Here is a 15,729-nt window from a genome sequence, read left to right as displayed (position 1 = left end):
GAAAATACAAACTTTCAGAAATAAACCTATGCCAGATTTTAGAATACTAACCTTGACAGTGAACTGTTACAAGAGGGATTAGTTCTTTCCAAATATTCCAGGACAAATGCAGTGTTTTTAAAAACAGAATTAGTATTCCTAGTTTCTAATGATGAGATTATGTAAAACTCTGCTTAAAACTCTTAGATTAGGTTGTTTTTAAGTTTTCATTATTTATTCACATGAAGAATAGCATTTCACATTAGAAAATAGATATAAGCACAAACAAAACAAAATATGTACATATCTATCACCAATATTTCAACTGCTAGCATTTTAGTGTATACCATTCTACTTTTGTTTAAACCTATAGACCTACTAGAGGCCCAGTGCACAACATTCGTTGTGCACCCTTTGGCAGTCTGGGAGCCCTCAGGGGATACCCAACTGACAGTTTAGGCCCACTTCCCATGGGGAGCAGGCCTAAGCCAGCAGTAGGACATCCTTAGTGCTGCCACAGAGGTGGGTGAGGCTCCCACTGCCGGGGTCCAACCCCAGCGGGTCCAGGGGTCCCCAAAGGTGTGGACGGAGTTGGCGAAGAAGGAATGACACAGAGATAGCATTCAGTTGATCAGCAGCCTAGCCAGGATCTCCAGCCAGGATCTCCAGCCAAGTTCTGGTCTGGATCTCCAGAGAGGTTCTGCTTTGGATCTCCAGCCAGGTTCTGTACAGGTTCTCCAGCCAGGTTCAGTCACCAGGTTCTAGTCAGGTTCTCTTGCCAATTTCTGTAGTCAGGTTCAGTACAGGATCTTTTGCCATGTTCTCTCCAGCGAAGTTCTTCTGTCTGTAGGTTCTGTGTAGGTTCTGTCTGTAGGTTCTCTCTTCTAAGTTCTGTGTTCTGAGTTCTGTCTCCTCCTAAGTTCTGTCTCTTGCTGTCTTGTTACAACTGTATTTATACCAGTTCATTCAATCCTATCAATCTCTATTACAAAGGTTAGGGCGTTTCTTATCTCCATTCCAGGGAGTAAAGATTATGTAGCTTAAGCATGACTGTTCATAGTTAAAGTGATTAATTACCCGCCTGGCACTTAGTTGAGGGGTTTTATTCCCTCCCTAACTTCAGGGGAAAATCCCTACCTGGGGATTCAACCTTTCTCGGAGAGGTGACCTTGGTTAAAACACAGCGCAAAGAAGGTGAGCAAACATATTAAGAACCGTATGCCATATATGCCAGGTCCCTTGAAACAGCAAGGATGGACCGGCTCCTGGCATCCCACCACTGCTGCTGCAATCACCAGCCGTCAGCCTGGCTTCTGGCTGAGTGGTGCTCCCCCTGTGGGAGCACAATGACCACCAGGGGGCAGCTCCTGCATTGAGCATCTACCCCCTGGTGGTCAGTGTGCGTCATAGTGACCGAATGTTTCACCATTCAGTTGATTTGCATATTACCCTTTTATTAGATAGGACTAGAGGTCTGATGCATGAAATTCACACACTGGGGTGAGGGGCATCCCTCAGCCCAGCCTGAACCCTCTTGATGTCCAGGACCCTTCACTCTTTACTGTCCGCCTGCTCGCTGCTCCTTACCGCTCAGCTTGCTGCTGCTTAGAGCTGCTGAGGAGGCGAGAGGGGCACTGGCCACTGCGTCTGCGCTCAACAGCTGTGAGCCTGGCTTCTGGCTGAGTGGTGCTCCCCCTGTAATAGTGCACTGACCACCAGAGGGAAGCTCCTGCTTTGAGCATCTGCCCCCTGGTGGTCAGTGTGCATCATAGCGACTAGTCATTCTGGCCGTTCTGCCATAACGGTTGCTTAGGCTTTTATTATATAGACTAGAGGCCCGTTGCAGGAATATTCCTGCAAGAATAGGGCTTCCTGCAGCTGGAGCAAAGCAGAGAAGGGAGCAGAACTCACTGAGGCGGGCTTCGCTCCCGCTTCAAGCCCCTGCAGCTGGTCTTGCCCTCCTGCTCCCAGCCTCTGCCCCTTCCCCTCCAAGCCGCTGCCCCTTATGCTCCCAGCCACAGTGGTTGAGCTTGCCCTCCTGATCCCAGTCACTGTGGCTGAGCTTTCCCTCTTGCTCCCAGCCACTGCCCCTTCCCCTCCAAGCTGCTGTCCCTTATGCTCCCAGCCACAGTGGTTGGGCTTGCCCTCCTTCACCCATCCCCCTGCGGCTGGGCTTGCCCTTCCAATCCCAGTGGCTGGGGCTGGGCTTGCCCTCCTTCTCCCATCCGCTGGGGCTGGGCTTGCCCTCCCAATACCAGTTGCTGGGGCTTGGCTTGACCTCCCGCTCCAGGCCGCTGCCCCTCTGCTCCCAGCCACTACCCCTTCCCCTACAAACTTCTGCCCCTTCCCCTCCAACCTGCTACCCCTCCTGCCCCCAGCCGCTGTCCCTTATGCTCCCAGCCACAGTGGTTGGGCTTGCCCTCCCAATCCCAGTCACTGGGGCTAAGCTTGCCCTCCCACAACCATCCCCTAGGGCTGGGCTGCCCTTCTGATCCCAGTGGCTGCAGCTGAGCTTGCCCTCCCGCTCCCAGCCACTCCCCTTCCTGCTCCCAGCTGCTGGGGGTGGGCTTGCCCTCCCACTCCCAGCTGCTGCCCCTTCCCCTCCAAGCCTCTGCCCCTTCCCCTCCAACCTACAGCCCCTTATGCTCCCAGCCACAGTGGCTGGGCTTGCCCTCCCAATCCCAGTCATTGGGGCTAAGCTTGCCCTCCCACAACCATCCCCTAGGGCTGGGCTGCCTTTCTTATCCCAGTGGCTGCAGCTGAGCTTGCCCTCCTGCTCCCAGCCGCTGCCCCTTATGCTCCCAGCCGCTGCCCCTTATGCTCCCAGCCACAGTGGTTGGGATTGCCCTCCCACCTCCCGCCTCCCACCTTTGCAGCCTTGGCTCTGTTTCTGTCCTCGTGGCCTCTAATTAGCTTCCTTCTGTACTGCTTGGCCTCCATGTTGTCCTCAGTCTTCGCTGGCAGCTGGTATATGCAAATTAACTGCCATCTTTTAGCTTCTATAATTGAAACATTGTATCTTTTGGAGCTGTTGCTTCAGGAGCTCAGAGCCGGGTGGTGGCAGGCAGGGAACCTTGGCTTCCTCCATCGCTGGGGCAACCAAGCCTCCTGTTCGCTTCAGCTGCCTGGCTGCGGTGGCCATCTTGGTTGGCAGTTAATTTGTATATCGCCCTGATTAGCCAATGGGAAGCGTGTCGGAGGTACAGTTAATTATCATATTTGTCTATTATTGGATAGGCTAACCTGGCTGGTGTAGCTCAGTGGGTAAGCACTGGCCCATGAACTGAGAGGTCACGGTTCGATTCTAGGTCAGGGCACATGCCCGAGTTTTGGGATCGATCCCCAGTAGACGGCATGTTTCTCTCTCATCAATGTTTCTATCTCTCTATCCTTTTCCCTTCCTCTCTAATAAATCAATAAAAACATTTTTTAAAAAACCCTACAGACCTATAAATGAATGCATATATAGACATTATAATTAAATTTAACTCATCATCACATACTTTTCTTAAATATATTTTATATTGATTAAGATATTACATATGTGTCCTTATCCCCACGTTGCCCCCTACCCCCCCACCCCCCCGCTCATGCCCTCACCTCCCCGTTCTCCGTGTCCATTAGTTAGGCATATATGCTTGCATATAAGTCCTTTGGTTGATCTTTCCCCCTTACCTCCACCCTCCCCTACCTTCCCTCCAAGGCCCGACAGTCCAACCAATGCCTCTCCATCTCTGGATGAGTCCTTGTTCATCAGTTTATGTTGTTCATTATATTCCACAAATGAGTGAGATCATGTGGTATTTATCCACTCTCCAGTTCCATCCATGCTGTGGCAAATGGTAAGAGTTCCTTTTTCTTCTTCCTCTTCTTAAATAATACCTTTCAGCATTTCATATAATGCTGGTTTGGTGGTGATGAACTCCTTTAGCTTTTTCTTATCTGTGAAGCTCTTTATCTGACCTTCAATTCTGAATGATAGCTTTGCTGGATAAAGTAATCTCGGTTGTAGGTTCTTGCTATTCATCACTTTGAATATTTCTTGCCACTCTCTTCTGGCCTGCATGGTTTCTGTTGAGAAATCAGCTGACAGTCGTATGGGTACTCCCTTGTAGGTAACTGACTGTCTTTCTCTTGCTGCTTTTAAGATTCTCTCTTTGTCTTTTGCTCTTGGCATTTTAATTATGATGTGTCTTGGTGTGGTCCTCTTTGGGTTCCTTTTGTTTGGGGTTCTCGGTGCTTCCTGGACTTGAAAGTGTATTTCTTTCACCAGGTAGGGGAAGTGTTCTGTCATTAATTCTTCAAATAGGTTTTCAATATCTTGCCCTCTCTCTTATTCTGGCACCCCTATAATTCTGATGTTGGTACGCTTGAAGTTGTCCCAGAGGTTCCTAACACTATATTCATATTTTTGGAATCTTTTTCCTTTTTTCTTTTTCGGTTGTGTATTTTTTGTTTCTTTGTATTTCAAATCTTTGACTTGATTCTTGGGATCCTCTTGTCTGCTGTTGGATCTCTGTATATTATTCTTTATTTCAGTCATTGTACGCTTAATTTCTAGTTGGTCTTTTTTCATATCCTCCTTGGTCTCACTAAATTTATCGGCGGTTTCCATAAAATTCTTGAAAAACCTTATAAATGTGGTTTTGAACTCTATATCAAGTCATTCGCTTTCCTCCATTTCTGTCATTTGTGACCTGTTTCTTTGTCTCCGCATTTTTTATGCTTCCCTGTGTTGGTAGAGTGGTTTCGTGTGCTAGGTGTCCTGTAGGGCCCAGTGGCTCAGCCTCCCCAGTTACGTGAGGTGGACACTCTTGGTGCACCCCCTTGTGGGCTTTGTGCACAGTTTTGTTGTAGTTAACCCTTGATTGTTGTAGTTATCACTGGGAGGAATTGACCTCCAGGCCAATTGTCAGTGAGAATCAACTGTCTCTGCAGTGGGAGAACTTCTGTGCTGAAGACACCCTTCTGGGGCAAGACTTGCTTCAGTGGGGCTTTGGTGCTCACTGAGTCTGCACCCTGAGTGTGTCCCTTATGGATCTGAGGAGTTGTAGTCTGGATGGTTCCCCTCTGACCACTGGGTACCGTGGCTCTTGGATCTAAGGAAGTGCTAATTTAGCCTCTTTCTGAGGTTACCCAGCAGGAGCTACGAAGAGAACTGCAGATTCCCCTTTCTTTTTTGGAGTTTGGAGGTGCCCTGATGAGGCCCAGCTGTGAAGCAATGCAAGCTGCTGTGGGGCCTTGGACCTTCTCTCGGAAGTTCTGGGTCTGTCTGGCCCAGCTGCAATTTGTTAGGTAATTTTCAGGTTGCAAAGGGCCAGGGCATTCATATGCAAAAGCCTCTGCAGCAGCCTGGGTGGGGTGGGGTCTCAGGGAATCAAAGGGTGGAGCAAGCAGCTATGGCTGGTCCTCAGCCCTGCCCTAAGGGGCCATGCGTCTCAGTGTCCCGGTAATTGCTGCAAGCACCTCTGAGGTAAAGCCGCCCTCAAGTTCAGAGTTCCGCCTGCTGCCAGACAGTCCAGTTTCTCCCCGTATGAGTCCTGGGTCCCCAGAGACTTCCCGGAACCGGAGTTCAGAGCAATCGGGAGCTTGTGCCTCCCTCCTGATTCAAAAAGACAGCTGCATCCTCAGGTACCAGCCCCTTTCCCACGCACGCTCGAGCCTCCGTGCCTTTGCATTTTACTTCCGCAGGTCCTCTGAGTCTCAGTGTGCTTTCCTCTTTTCTTCTAGTTGTAGAATTTACACTCAGCCAGCCTTCCTGTAGTTCTGGATGATGTCCGTTTTGTCTTTTCGTTGTATTTTTGACGTTGTCGTGGGAGGCAGCAATTTCCCGGTGTTTACCTATGCCGCCATCTTAGTTTCTCTTCACATACTTTTTATAAGCCTAGTTTGTATTAATTAATAATTATGGATATGGTGTATTATCAATAAATAGGTATATGAATAATCATTTTAGGGCATCCTTAGAATTTCACTGGAATCATGTACCATCACTTATTTATCTAGTGGATATTAAACTTTATTCTCATTTTTCACTATTAGAAACAATGCCTTGATAAATATTCTTGTATACCTATCTTTGTACATTTGTGCAACTATTTCCTTTGAGTAAATTCTTAAAAGTGGATTTTCTAAGCTTTTAATGTATAATGACTCCAAGAAGGCAACCTATATGAAATTCCAAAACTGATACTCTTCCCCCATAACACCACAATATCAGATCTATTTATTTCCCCCAAAATTTCAATTTCTTGTCAGCTATAGGAAAAAGTATGGCATACAAAATTCTAATTCATTCTTTAAGGTCTACCTCAAAGTAACTTCCTTTACTTAGTGACAAATCAATCCAGACAGAATTTATCAGCCCCATATAAATACAATCTCCAATTTGAGCATGCTTTAGAATCATCTGGAGGGCTGTCCCATCCACAGAGTTTCTGATTCAGTACTCTAGTGTAGGGCACAAGACTTTACACTTCTAAAGTCCCATGTGATCCAGGGACAACAGGTTGAAAATTACTTCCCTAATACACTGCTTATACCAGCAAGGATTATGTGTTACCTGAGAAACCATTCATTATCTCCTCAGGAATATTGTGAATCATTTAATTAATGCTATAAATTGAATGCTTGAATGTTTATGTGCTGCTCATATTCATATGTTGAAACCTAATTATAACTGTAATTAGTGGCCTTATAAAAATGTGACCCCACAGAGCTCCCTTGCCCCTTCCACAAGTGAACAGATCACTGTATATGAGGTAGGAAGTAGACTCTCACCTACACTAAACCTGATGGTATCTTGATGTTGAACTTCTCAGCCTCCGGACCTGTGAGAAATACATGTTGTTTAAGCAACCCAGTCTATGGTATTTTGGGTATAGTAACCCAAATGGAATAAGACAACTAATCATATATTCTTTTCAATCCTCAATGAGGAAACTAACACAACACTTTGTGACCTTATTTTCATAATTGTATAGAACAATCTGGCTCATTTATCTACATTCCATTATTTCTCCAGTTTTTACCACATGGAAGAAAAATTATAACAAAACAAACAAAAATGATAAAAAAAATATTGCATTGTCTTTAGGTTTTAGAAAAATAAGAATTTCTTTGTTTAAAAATTTTTGCAGTCCCTTTAATGTTATAATGAGATGTTGAGCTTTTAATATTTTTTACCACAATTTATCTTTGAGAAAAACCTAATAAACTTACCAGAAATATTAATATCCAACTGATTCAATTTAAAAAACACTATATTCAGAATAACTACTCATTTATGGCTTATATAAACAATGTTTTTAAAATCAAAACTAAAACATAAAACATGTATTATGTAAAGTAAAATATGTCATCTCAGAATTCTTACGTTCATTGCCTTTGTTGTAAAAAAAAAAAAAAAGCAGTTAAGTTTAAGCAAACCATGTCTTCCAATTTTTAGTCATTGTTTTAGATACTGTTAAGATGATAGCTATGCAGACAGATATGGTCTCTGTCCTCATGAAGCTTGTAATCTCATTGTACTATGTCTATCCCATTCACCCTACCAAAAGAAATGATACTCATCCATCAAAGTTATATTTGCCATGATTTTTTAATGAAGGCTTCTTTGAATGCAATTCTATCAGCACTGTCCTTTCACAGCTCTCCTGCTACATACAGTCTCTTTCTAGCAATAAAATAAATCATGTAATGAAACCATTGACATTGAAATGTTAGTGGTTAGTTATAGCTTTTTTATTTTTTTAATATTATTTTAGCTCTAACCGGTTTGGCTCAGGGGATAGAGCATCAGCCTGGGGACTGAAGGGTCCCAGGTTCGATTCCAGTCAAGGGCATGTACCTTGGTTGCAGCACATCCCCAGTAGGAGGTGTGCAGGAGGCAGCTGATTGATGTATCTCTCTCATAAATGTTTCTAACTCTCTATCCCTCTCCCTTTCTCTCTGTAAAAAATCAATAAAATATATTTAAAAATAATTTTATTTTATTGCTTAAAGTATTACAGAGTAGTACATATGTCTCCTTTTTCCCCCCTTGACCTTCCCCCAGCCTCCCCAACCCCCAGTATCGTGCATCCATTGGTTATGCTTATATGCATGCATAAAAGTCCTTCAGTTGATCTCTTACTTCCCTCCCCCCAACCCTCCCCAGACTTCCTGATATAGTTGGACAGTCTGTTTGATGCGGCTCTGCCTCTGTATCTATTTTTGTTCATCAGTTTATAATGATCTTTATTATCCATAAATGAGTGAGATCATGTGGTATTTTTTTTTCATTCACTGGCTTATTTCACTTAGCATAATGCTCTCCAATTCCATCCATGCTGTGGCAAATGGTAAGAATTCCTTCATTTTTACTGCAGCGTAGTATTCCATTGTGTAGATGTACCATAGTTTTTTAATCCACTCATCTGCTGATGGTCATTTAGGTTGTTTCCAAATTTTAGCCATTGTAAATTGTGCTGCTATGAAAATAGGGGTGCTATATCCTTTCTGATTGGTGTTTCTGGTTTCTTGGGTTATATACTTAGAAGTGGGATCACTGGGTCAAATGGGAGTTCCATTTTTAACTTTTTGAGGAAACTCCATACTGTTCTCCACAATGGCTGCACCAGTCTGCATTCCCACCAGCAGTACACTAGGGTTCCTTTTTCTCCGCATCCTCACCAGCACTTGTCGTTTGCTGATTTGTTGATAGCCATTCTGACAGGTGTGAGATGGTACTGCATTGTTGTTTTGATTTGCATATCTCAGATGATTACTAACTTTGAGCATGTTTTCATATGTCTCTTGGCCTTCCTTATGTCCTCTTTTGAAAAGTATCTATTATGTCTGTTGCCCATTTTTTGATTGGATTGTTTATCTTACTTTTGTTAAGTTGTATGAATTCCCTGTAAACGTTGAAGATTAAACCCTTATCGGTGAAAACATTGGCAAATATGTTCTCCCATGCAGTGGGCTTTCGTGTTCTGTTGATCGTTTCTTTTGCTGTACAAAAGCTTTTTATTTTGATGTAGCCCCATTTGTTTTGTTTTTTTTTTTTTCTCTTTAGTTTCTATTGCCCTCGGCATATGTCTGAGATTTTGCTTCAGCATATGTCTGAGATTTTGCGGCCCTTGGGTTCCTCTAATATTTTTAGGGTTTCCTGTTTTATGTTTAAGTCCTTTATCCATTTTGAGTTTATTTTTGTGTATGGTGTAAGATGGTGGTTTAGTTTCATTTTTTGAATGTATCTGTCCAATTTTCCCAACACCATTTATTGAAGAGTCTGTCTTGAGTCCATTATATGTTCTTGCCTCCTTTGTCAAATATTAATTGAGCATAGTGGTTTTGGTCAACTTCTGGATTCTCTATTCTATTCCACTGATCTATATGTCTATTCTTGTGCCAGAACCAGGCAGTTTTGAGAACAGTGGCTTTGTAATACAGATTGATATCTGGTATTGAGATCCCTCCTACTTTGTTCTTCTTTCTCAGAATTGCTACATTTATTTGGGGTCTTTTTTTATTCCAGATGCATTTTTGGAAAGTTCATTCTAGGTCTGTGAAATATGCCATTGGTATTTTAATGGGGATTGCATTGAATCTATAGATTTCTTTGGGTAGTATGGACATTTTAATGATGTTGATTGTACCAATCCATAAAATAAGTTCCCATCAGTGGATGAGTGGATTAAAAAACTGTGGTATATCTACACAATGGAATACTATGCTGTGTAAAAAAAAAAAAAAAAAAAAGAAGGAATGGAGAAACCAAGATGGAGGCATAGGTAAACACTGAACTTGCTGCCTCCTACAACAACTTCACAAATACAACAAGAAGACAACACAGACATCATCCAGAACTACAGGAAGGCTGGCTGAGTGGAAATTCTACAACTAGAAGGAAAGAAAAAAGCACACTGAGAGTCAGGAGCTACGGAAGTAAAGTGCAAAGGCATGGAGGCTCGAGCGTGCGCGGAAAGGAGCTGGTACCTGAGGATGCAGCTGTCTTTTTGAATCCGGAGGGAGGCACAAGTTCCCGACTGCTCTGAGATCCAGTTCCGGGAAGTCTCTGGGGACCCAGGACTCATATGGGGAGAAACTGGACTCTCTGGCAGTGGGCAGAACTCGGAACTCGAGGGCAGCTTTCTCTCAGAGGTGCTTGCAGCAATTAAATTACAGGAATGCTGAGACGTGTGGCCCCTTAGGGCAGGGCTGAGGATCTGCCATAGCTGCTTGCTCCACCCTCTTGATTCATCGAGACCCTGCTCCACCCAGGCTGTGGCAGAGGCTTTTGCATATGAATGCCCTGGCCCTTTGCAACCTGAAAATTACCTAACAAATTACAGCTTGGCCAGACAGACCCAGAACTTCCAAGAGAAGGTCCAAGGCCCCACAGCAGCTTGCATTGCTTCACAGCTGGGCCTCATCAGGGCACCTCCAAACTCTAAAAAAGGAAGGGGAATCTTCAGATCTTTTCGTAGCTCCTGCTGGGTAACCTCAGGCAGAGACTAAATTAGCACCTCCTTAGATCCAAGATCCAGTTTACCCAGTGGTCAGAGTGGAACAATCCAGATTACAACTCCTCAGATCCATAAGGGACACACTCAGGGTGCAGACTCAGTGAGCACCAAAGCCCCACTGAAGCAAGTCTTGCCCCAGAAGGGTGTCTTCAGCACAGAAGTTCTCCCACTGCAGACACAGTTGATTCTCACTGCCAATTGGCCTGGAGGTCAATTCCTCCAAGTGATACCTACAACAATCAAGGCATAACTACAAAAGGACTGTGCACAAAGCCCACAAGGGGGTGCACCAAGAGTGTCCACCTCAGGTAACTGGGGAGGCTGAGCCCTACAGGACACCTAGCACACAAAACCACTCTACCAACACAGGGAAGCATAAAAAATGCGGAGACAAAGAAACAGGTCACAAATGACAGAAATGGAGGAAAGCAAATGACTGGATGTAGAGTTCAAAACCACATTTATAAGGTTTTTCAAGAATTTTATGGAAACCGCTGATAAATTTAGTGAGACCCTGGAGGATATGAAAAAAGACCAACTAGAAATTAAGCATACACTGACTGAAATAAAGAATAATATACAGAGATCCAACAGCAGACAAGAGGATCCCAAGAATCAAGTCAAAGATTTGAAATACAAAGAAACAAAAAATACCCAACCGAAAAAGAAAAAAGAAAAGAGATTAAAAAAATATGAAGATAGTGTAAGGAGCCTCTGGGACAACTTCAAGCGTACCAACATCAGAATTATAGTGGTGCCAGAAGAAGAGAGAGGGCAAGATATTGAAAACCTATTTGAAGAAATAATGACAGATAACTTCCCCTACCTGGTGTAAGAAATACACTTACAAGTCCAGGAAGCTCAGAGAACCTCAAACAAAAGGAACCCAAAGAGGACCACACCAAGGCACATCATAATTAAAATGCCAAGAGCAAAAGACAAAGAGAGAATCTTAAAAGCAGCAAGAGAAAGACAGTCAGTTACCTACAAGGGAGTACCCATACGACTGTCAGCTGATTTCTCAACAGAAACCATGCAGGCCAGAAGAGAGTGGCAAGAAATATTCAAAGTGATGAATAGCAAGAACCTACAACCGAGATTACTTTATCCAGCAAAGCTATCATTCAGAATTGAAGGTCAGATAAAGAGCTTCACAGATAAGAAAAAGCTAAAGGAGTTCATCACCACCAAACCAGCATTTTATGAAATGCTGAAAGATATTCTTTAAGAAGAGGAAGAAGAAAAAGGAACTCATCATTTGCCACAGCATGGATTGAACTGGAGAGTATTATGCTAAGTGAAATACACCAGTCAGAGAAGGATAAATACCACATGATCTCACTCATTTGTGGAATGTAATGAACAACATAAACTGATGAACAAGGACTGATCCAGAGACGGAGAGGCATTGATTGGACTGTCAGGCCTTGGAGGGAAGGTAGTGGAGGGTGGAGGTAAGGGGGAAAGGTCAACCAAAGGACTTATATGCAAGCATATAGTCCTAACCAATGGACACGGACAATGGGGGGTGGGGGGCGTGAGGGCATGAGTGGGGGGTTGGGGGAGTAGGGGGTAACGTGGCGATAAGTACACATCTATAATATCTTAATCAATAAAAAATATATTTCAAAAAAGAAGGAGTTGTCACCATTTGCAACAGCATGGATGGAACTGGAGAGCATTATGCTAAGCAAAATAAGCCAGTCAGAGAAAGATATATTTATCTTTCACATGATCTCCCTCATTTGTGGAATGTAATGAAAAACATAAACTGATGAACAGAAACACATCCAGAGACAGAGAAGCATCAATCAGACTGACAAACCTTAGAGGGAAGGTAGGGGAGGGTGGGGGTAAAGGGGAGAGATCAACTAAAAGACTTGTATGCATGCATATAAGCCTAACCAATGGACACAAACACCAGGGGGGTGAGGGCATGAATGGGTGGGTGAGGGGGCAATGGGGGGATAAAGGCACATATGTAATACCTTAATCAATAAAGAAAAAATTAAAAAAAATACATTATGCTAATTTAAAAAATCCAATCTGAAAAAAAGTTTACCTTTATATAACACTAGAGGCCCAGTGCACAAAATTCATGCATGGGTAGGGTCCCTAGCGGCTGCCGGCTGCCGGCTGCCGGCTGGGGCCTCTCTTCCCTGGCTGCCAGGTGCTTGCCAGGGCTTTCCTTAGTTCTGCACAACCCCCTGGTGGTCCGTGCACGTCATAGCGAATGATTGAACTCCCGGTTGGTAGAACTCCACTTTGCATATTAGGCTTTATATATATAGACTCTCAAAATTACGTAATTATAGAGATGGGAAACAATATATTAGCGCTTTCCTGAGTGTTAGGGATGAGAGGAATTGTAAGGTAAAGATGTAGCATAGCCTTAACCGGTTTGGCTCAGTGGATAGAGCATCAGTCTGCGGACTCAAGGGTCCCAGGTTCGATTCCGGTCAAGGGCATGTACCTTGGTTGCAAGCACATCCCCAGTGGAGGGTGTGCAGGAGGCAAATGATCGATGTTTCTCTCTTATCGATGTTTCTAACTCTCTATCCCTCTCCCTTCCTCTCTGTAAAAAAATCAATAAAATATATTTTTTTAAAAAAAGATGTAGCATAAAGATGTTTTTGTTTGCTTGTTTGTTTGTTTTTCATGGTGGGTCAAGGAACAATTCTGAATCTTGATTGTGGTGGTGGTTACACAGATATAAACATGCTATAAAATTTCATAGAATTATATATATACACACAATTTAGTCCATGTGAGAAATGGGCAGAATCTAAATGAAGTGTTTGGTTTATCTCTTAAGGGTAGATACCTGTAATACTATCAACAATAAAAAGTATATTAAAAAATAATCTAAATGAGGTCTGTAGTTTAGTTAATAGAATTATAGTAATGTCAGTTTCATGTCTTTTATAATGTGCTATAGTTTTTTAAGATATTATCTTTGAGGAAAGCTTCATCAAAGGTACATCAGGTGCTCTATACTATTTTTATAACTTTTTGTGGTAGAAAAATATTTCAAAACAAATGGTAAAAAAAGACTTCCTCCTGAGATGTGCTAAAGTACAATTGCTTGGCTCCATGAGCAAACCAATCAAAAAGAACTTATCTCATGTTTTTTCATATATAACACACTTTTTAGAAAGTTATCTTATGATCTACCAAACCCTGACTTCCCATACCATTCATTCTTATGAATGTTGATCCACAATTAAGAAATAGGTTTCTGCTTGGTCTTGTTTGACATACAAATTTCTCTCTGACTTTGGCAAATACAATTACAAATTCTTCAGCAGCCTCTCTGGGGAAAAAAGAAAATGTGCTTATTCTGCAGCTATTGAACTGAATCTCCTGTCAGAACCAGCTCTCAGGCAAGACATTCAGGAAATTTGATGGGAAAAGCAAACCAACTTTACAGCCTGCAAAAATATAGAAACATTGCTCTAGTCTAAAGCCAGAAAAGAAATATGATTGGCACTGCTCACTCTCTGGGCTCTTCATAGTTATGTTCATAGTGTATTGGGTAGGTATGGAACATGTATATTATACTCTTCTGGTTAATAAATAGGCATGGTGTATGAAATTAGCAAACTTCCCTTTCCATTACCCTGTATTGTCTTCCCTTTTCCTCCCATTGTCCTCTTTTCAATAAACTAGTGCTTTCTGAAGTGCCAGTCTTCCTTGTTTGAGAAAATCTAGCAGCTGGCTGATAAATCAAGCTCATGAACACATTCGCTGTATTGTATTTACCTTAGCCTTTACCACTCTCAGGAGCATTTATAGTTCAAAAAATAAGAATTTGGTGAGGCAGTAAGTAGCTTTTGGTAATAAATTACTAGTAGTTTCATTTATGGTTGGAGGCAGACACACATTAAAGCTAGGAGACACTTCGGGTTGGGGTGCCTTCTCCTAGTCTTGAAATAAAAGGCTTAAGCAGTAGCCAGTTTGTAAATCTAATCCTAGTAGTATGTTATCCTTTAACACCCCCAGAAATTATATGCAAGTATTATTTCCCAATCTTGAGCAAAAATTTTGACCAAGTGAAAAACTATCTCAAGCTCTAGTGAATAATTCCTCACTCTTCTAGAACAGTCACATTCACAGCTGCAGAAAGTTGCAGAAAATAAAGTCAGCCAACAGAAAACCCTCCCTCACCCTAGGACTCTACAATTCAGTAAATTCCTAGTCCTTACTAAGAACCAGCTTTAGGCTAAACTTTGTTATTAAGGATACAAAGGTGATTAATTTCCTCCCTCCTTCCAGCAAGCCTCAGAAGCTGGTTAAATAATTAGCCTCCTCCTCAGTAACTTGCTAGGTGGGTGAGGGAAGGGGAGCAGATTGGAAACAAAAAACTCAATCCAGAGCTTCCAAGTCTGCTTAGGAGGTCCTTTCTTCATATTACTGGCAAAACACAATTTCTGGGGAAAATCAGTCCAAGGAACACTGCTGATCTCAGCTCTTCTGGAAGTTCCCAAAGCTCTGCAGCTGCATTGCCTTGGGTTTCATACACTGTCCCAAGTCTCAGCCACTTTGGAACTGCTTTGAGGGAGGAAAAGCCCCACCTATACTTGTGGTCAAAAAGATTAGGCAGAGCTGCTTTCAATATCCAATAATATGGTGCCATTTGGCAATCATAATATGCAGTTAGTGCCATCCTGTGAGTCATGCTCATGTAGTCTGCAGCTGTTAGTTACATTTTGTTCCTGGAAAATAAATCTAGTAGTACATACAATAAAGTCTTTATCCTTATATTTCACTGTAAAATTCTTTATTAAGCCATCTTTTACTAAGAGGGAACTTAGTATCTCCAACTGTTTAATCTGGGAAAATTCAATATATACAAAATATACTGAAGTTATCAATATGAATAGATCTCACTGATTTCTTAGATGATTGCACTAACTTCTATAGAATGCACATAATTTTTGAATATTTGGAATAATCTTACATGCTTAAGAATCAAACGCTAAGTGTAGAATTAGCAGACTTTTATAAAAGGCAACAACTTTCTGTTATTTCAAGTAAGGAAAATGGAAGAAATTCCTTCTAACAAAGACAGCACAACACTTGGATCCCCTTCTTAAAATATTTCCCATGTTCTGAAATTAAAAATATGTCCAAGAAAATGTTTATCACAAATTGAGAATCTGCTCCTCTGAGATTTGACAGCTGTGCTAGGTTCTTGGGTTTGATAAAAATTCTTTTGTGCTATTTGAAGCTCTCATGT

This window comes from Myotis daubentonii, chromosome X, assembly GCF_963259705.1.
Source record: "Myotis daubentonii chromosome X, mMyoDau2.1, whole genome shotgun sequence".
NCBI classification, from domain to species: domain Eukaryota; kingdom Metazoa; phylum Chordata; class Mammalia; order Chiroptera; family Vespertilionidae; genus Myotis; species Myotis daubentonii.
The sequence above is the reverse complement of the archived record's forward strand: the minus strand, read 5'-3'. Positions refer to the sequence as shown.